Here is a 7,500-nt window from a genome sequence, read left to right as displayed (position 1 = left end):
ATAAACACATACAAGCGACAGACAAAACACAGATAAACACATACAAGAGACAGACAAAGACAGATAAACACATACAAGCGACAGACAAAGACAGATAAACACACAAGAGACAGACAAAGACAGATAAACACATACAAGCGACAGACAAAGACAGATAAACACATACAAGAGACATAAACACAGATAAACACATACAAGCGGACAGACAAACACAGATAAACACATACAAGAGACAGACAAAGACAGGATAAACACATACAAGAGACAGACAAAGACAGATAAACATGGCTACAAGGACAGACAAAGACAGATAAACACATACAAGAGACAGACAAACACAGATAAACACATACAAGCGGATAGACAAACATTACAGATAAACACATACAGACAGACAAAGACAGATAAACACATACGTTGACAGACAAAGACAGATAAAACACATACAAGAGACAGACAGACAGATAAACACATACAAGCGACAGACAAAGACAGATAAACACATACAAGAGACAGACAAAGACAGATAAACACATACAAGAGACAGGACAAAGACATAGAGACACATACAAGAGACAGACAAGACAGATAACACATACAAGAGACAGACAAAGACATGGAGACATACAAGAGACAGACAAGACAGATAAACACATACAAGAGACAGACAAAACACAGATAAACACATACAAGAGACAGACAAGACAGATAAACACATACAAGCGACAGACAAAGACAACAAACACATACAAGAGACAGACAAAGACAGACAGACACATACAAGAGACAGACAAAGACAGATAAACACATACAAGCGACAGACAAAGACATAGAGACACACAAGAGACAGACAAGACAGATAAACACATACAAGAGACAGACAAAGACATAGAGACATGAGCAAGAGACAGACAAGACAGATAAACATACAAGAGACAGACAAACACAGATAAACACATACAAGAGACAGACAAGACAGATAAACACATACAAGAGATGGTGACAAACACAGATAAACACATACAAGAGACAGACAAGACAGATAAACACATACAAGAGACAGACAACAGATAAACACATACAAGCGACAGACAAAGACAGATAAACACATATGTTGACAGACAAAGACAGATAAACACATACAAGAGACAGACAAAGACAGACAGACACATACAAGAGACAGACAAAGGCAGAGCCAGACACATACAAGGACAGACAAAGACAGATAAACACATACAAGCTGACAGACAAGACATATAGAGACATATACAAGAGACAGACAAAACACAGATAAACACACATAAGAGACAGACAAGACAGATAAACACACAAGCGACAGACAAAGACAACAAACACATACAAGAGACAGACAAAGACAGACAGACACATGCCAAGAGACAGACAAAGGCAGACAGACACATACAAGCGACAGACAAAGACAGATAAACACATACAAGCGACAGACAAAGACATAGAGACACATACAAGAGACAGACAAGACAGATAAACACACAAGAGACAGATAAAACACAGATAAACACATACAAGAGACAGACAAGACAGATAAACACACAAGGACAGACAAAGACAAATAAACACATACAAGAGACAGACAAAGACAGACAGACACATACAAGAGACAGACAAAGGCAGACAGACACATACAAGCGACAGACAAAGACAGATAAACACACAAGCTGACAGACAAAGACAGATAAACACATACAAGAGACAGACAAAGACAGACAGACACATACAAGAGACAGACAAAGGCAGACAGACATACAAGCTGACAGACAAAGACAGATAAACACATACAAGAGAGGACAAAGACATAGACACATACAAGAGACAGACAAGACAGATAAACACATACAAGAGACAGACAAACACAGATAAACACATACAAGAGACAGAGACAAGACAGATAAACACATACAAGCGACAGACAAAGACAAATAAACACACACAAGAGACAGACAAAGACAGATAAACACAAGCTGACAGACAAATATTGATAAACACATACAAGAGACAGACAAAGGCAGACAGACACATGGCTGCTGACAGGACAAAGACAGATAAACACATACAAGCGACAGACAAAGACAGATAAACACATACAAGAGACAGATAAAGACAGACAGACACATACAAGAGATAGACAAAGGCATTAGACACATACAAGCGACAGACAAAGACAGATAAATTATACAAGACAGACAAAGACACAGATAAACATACAAGCGACAGACAAAGACAGACAGACACATACGCTGCTGACAGACAAAGACAGATAAACACATACAAGCGACAGACAAAGACAGATAAACACATACAAGCTGACAGACAAAGACATAGAGAGACACATACAAGAGACAGACAAACACAGATAAACACATACAAGAGACAGACAAAGACATAAAGACACATAGGCTAAGAGACAGACAAAGATGTATTAGACACATACAAGAGACAAGAGACAAAGACAGATAAACACATACAAGAGACAGACAAAGACATAAAGACACATACAAGAGACAGACAAAGACAGACAGACACAAGAGATAGACAAAGACAGATAAACACATACAAGAGACAGACAAAGACAGACAGACACATACAAGAGACAGACAAAGACAGATAAACACATGCAGAGACAGACAAAGACAGACAGACACATACAAGAGACAGACAAAGCACAGATAAACACATACAAGAGACAGACAAGATAGATAAACACAGACAAGAGACAGACAAAGACAGAGACACATACAAGAGACAGAAAAGACATAGAGACATACAAGAGAAAGACAAAGATGATAAACACATACAAGAGACAGACAAAGACAGACAGACACATACAAGCCGACAGACAAAGACAGACAGACACATACAAAGCTGACAGACAAAGACAGATAAACACATACAAGCTGACAGACAAAGACAGACAGACACATACAAGAGACAGACAAAGACAGATAAACACATACAAGGACAGACAAAGACAGATGAACAAGAGACAGACAAAGACAGATAAACACATACAAGCGACAGACAAAGACATAGAGACACATACAAGAGACAGACAAAGACATAGAGACACACATGAGACATTGCATAAAGCTACAGAGACACATACAAGAGACAGACAAAGACATAGGAGACACATACAAGAGACAGACAAAGACAGACAGACACATACAAGAGACAAGAGACAAGACAGAGTAAACACATACAAGAGACAGACAAAGACAGATAAACACATACAAGCGACAGACAAAGACAGATAAACAGATACAAGAGACAGACAAAGACAGATAAACACATACAAGAGACAGACAAAGACAGATTAACATACAAGAGACAGACAAAGATACAGATAAACACATACAAGAGACAGACAAAGACAGGCAGAAATGATACAAAGAGACAGACAAAGACAGATAAACACATACAAGAGACAGACAAAGACAGATAAACACATACAAGAGATGACAAAGACAGATAAACACATACAAGAGACAGACAAAGACATAGAGTCACATACAAGAGACAGACAAGACAGATAAACACATACAAGAGACAGACAAAGACATAGAGACACATACAAGAGACAGACAAAGACAGATAAACACATACAAGAGACAGACAAAGACATAAAGACATACAAGAGACAGACAAAGACAGATAAACACATACAAGAGACAGACAAAGACAGATAAACACATACAAGTTGACAGAAAAAGACAGATAAACACATACAAGAGACAGACAACGACATAGAGACACATACAAGAGACAGACAAGACAGATAAACACATTACAAGAGACAGGACAAAGACAGATAAACACATACAAGAGACAGACAAAGACAGATAAACACATACAGACAGACAAAGACAGATAAACACATACAAGAGACAGACAAAGACAGATAAACACATACAAAGAGACAGACAACGACATAGAGACACATACAAGAGACAGACAAGACAGATAAACACATACAAGAGACAGACAAAGACAGATAAACACATACAAGAGACAGACAAAGACAGATGAACACATACAAGAGACAGACAAAGACAGATGAACACATACAAGCGACAGACAAAGACAGATAAACATTATTGCCAAAGAGAGACAAAGACAGATAAACACATACAAGATAGACAAAGACAGATAAACACATACAAGAGACAGACAAAGACAGAGCAAACACATACAAGAGACAGACAAAGACAGATAAACACATGCTGACAGACAAAGACATAGAGACACATACAAGAGACAGACAAAGACAGATAAACACATACAAGAGACAGACAAAGACAGATAAACACATACAAGCGACAGACAGACATAGAGACACATAAGAGACAGACAAAGACAGATAAACACATACAAGAGACAGACAAAGACAGATAAACACATACAAGCGACAGACAAAGACATAGAGACACATACAAGAGACAGACAAAGACAGATAAACACATACAAGAGACAGACAAAGACAGATAAACACATACAAGAGACAGACAAAGACATAGAGTCACATTACAAGAGGACAGACAAGACAGATAAACACATACAAGAGACAGACAGACAGATAAACACATAAGAGACAGACAAAGACAGATTAACACATACAAGAGAGACAGACAAAGACATAGAGACAATACAAGAGACAGACAAGACAGATAAACACATACAAGAGACAGACAAAGACATAGAGACATACAAGCGACAGACAAAGGCTACATAGGGACACATACAAGAGACAGACAAAGACAGATAAATACATACAAGAGACAGACAAAGACAGACAAACACATAAGAGACAGATGTAAAAGGACAGGCTAAACACATACAAGAGATGGTGACAAAGACATAGAGAGACACATACAAGAGACAGACAAGACAGATGTAAACACATACAAGAGACAGACAGCCAGATAAACACATACAAGAGACAGACAAAGACAGATTTCAATACATACAAGAGACAGACACAAAGACATAGAGACACATTAGCTGAGACAGGACAAGACAGATAAACACATACAAGAGACAGACAAGACAGATAAACACATACAAGAGACAGACAAAGACAGATTAACACACACAAGTTGACAGACAAACATAGACAAACACAAACAAGGACAGACAAAGACATATAGAGACACACAAGAGACAGACAACACAGACAAAACACAAACAAGCGACAGACAAAGACAGACAGACACATATGCCGACAGACAGACATTACGCTGACAGACCACTCCACTCCACCCACAGACAAGGACAGACAACACAGGATAAGCGACAGACAACATGGCTGCTGACAGACAAACACAGATGCTGACAGATAAACAATACGCCAAACACAAACAAGCGACAGACAAACACAGACAGACACATACAAGGACAGACAAACACAGACAGACACATACAAGCGACAGACAAACACAGACAAGGGGACAGACAAACACAGATGACATGCGATAGACAAACACAGACAAACACAAACAAGCGACAGACAAACACAGAAACACAGACAAACACAAACAAAGCACAGACAAACACAGACAGACACATACAAGCGACAGACAAGAGACAGACAAACACAGACATGCGACAGACAAAACAGATAAACACATACAAGAGACAGACAAACACAGACAAACGAACAAACACATACAAGCGACAGAATAAGGAACAGACACATACAAGCGACAGACAAACAGACAGACACATAAAGAGACAGACAAAGACAGATAAACACATACAAAGGAGAAGAAAGAGACAGATAAACACATAAACGAGAAAAGACAGATAAACACATACAAAGAGACAGACAAACACAGACATGCGACAGACAAACGAACAGACACACAAGCGACAAGCAGATAAACACATACAAGAGAGACAGAGACAAAACACATACAAGAGACAGACAAAGACAGATAAACACATACAAGAGACAGACAAAGACAGACAGACACATACAAGAGACAGACAAACACAGACACATACAAGAGACAGACAAGACAGACACATACAAAGGACAGACATACACAGACACATACAAGGACAGACAAACACAGACACATACAAAGAGACAGACAAACACAGACACATATAAAGAGACAGACAAACACAAACACATACAAGAGACAGACAAACCAGAGACACATACAGAGACAGACAAACACAGACACATACAAGAGACAGACAAACACATAGACACATACAGAGACAGACAGACACAGACACACCAAAGAGACAGACAAACACAGACATACAAGAGACAGACAAACAGACACACATACAAGAGACAGACAAACACAGACACATACAAGAGACAGACAAACACAGACACAGAGACAGACAAACACAAACAACAGATAAACACAGACACGTACAAGAGACAGACAAACACAGACTCAAGAGCAGAACAAGACAGACACATACAAAGGAGAACACAGACAGGCACAGACAAGCGACAGACAAAGGACATAGAGACACATGCTAGCGACAGACAAACACAGACAGACACATACAAGGGACAGACAAACACAGACAGACACATACAAGCGTCAGACAAACACAGACAGACACATACAAGCTATGACAGACAAACACAGACAGACACATGCTGACAGACAAACACAGACAGACACATACAAGAGAGACAGACAAACACAGACAGACACATACAAGCTGGACAGACAAACACAGACAGACACAAGCATGACAGACAAACACGAACATACACATACATGACAGACAAACACAGACAGACACATACAAGAGACAGACAAAGACATAGAGACACATACAAGCGACAGACAAAGACAGACAAACACATACAAGAGACAGACAAACACAGACACATACAAGAGACAGACAAACACAGACACATACAAGCGACAGACATACACAGACACATGCAAGAGTCAGACATACACAGACACAAACTAGAGTCAGACAAACACGAACATACACATACAAGCGACAGACAGTCAACACGAGGCAGCACCAGACAACAGTGGGAGCAATTCATCACATCTTTCTAACTGTGGCGTAAGAGAAGAGAGAGAGAGAGAGAGAGAGAGAGAGAGAGAGAGAGAGAGAGAGAGAGAGATCTGTATCGTAGAGTTACAAAAAAGAAGCAAGACGAGAGACAGAGAGAAGATACAATAGAGATAATAGCATCGATGATTCAAATTGAGGGAGAAGAAGAGACTGAGTTAAATTTCCTTCGACAAGAGAGAGAAAAAAATAGAGATAGTCAGACAAACAAACAGAAAGTTGCTCTGTGAGACACAAAGAAGGAGTGAAACTTTCTCCAGCGAAATTGAGATATATAGAGAAAATTTGTCTTCGTCAAGAGAGACAGAGAGACAGAGAGACAGAGACCCCAAGTCGTATACGTCACGCCATGATTTTGAAAGACGTATTATTGTCTTTTTACTTCAAAACTTTTTCATTCCT

Source organism: Homarus americanus, unplaced genomic scaffold (genome assembly GCF_018991925.1).
Source record: "Homarus americanus isolate GMGI-L3 unplaced genomic scaffold, GMGI_Hamer_2.0 scaffold16712, whole genome shotgun sequence".
NCBI lineage: Eukaryota > Metazoa > Arthropoda > Malacostraca > Decapoda > Nephropidae > Homarus > Homarus americanus.
Note: the sequence above shows the minus strand (reverse complement) of the source record.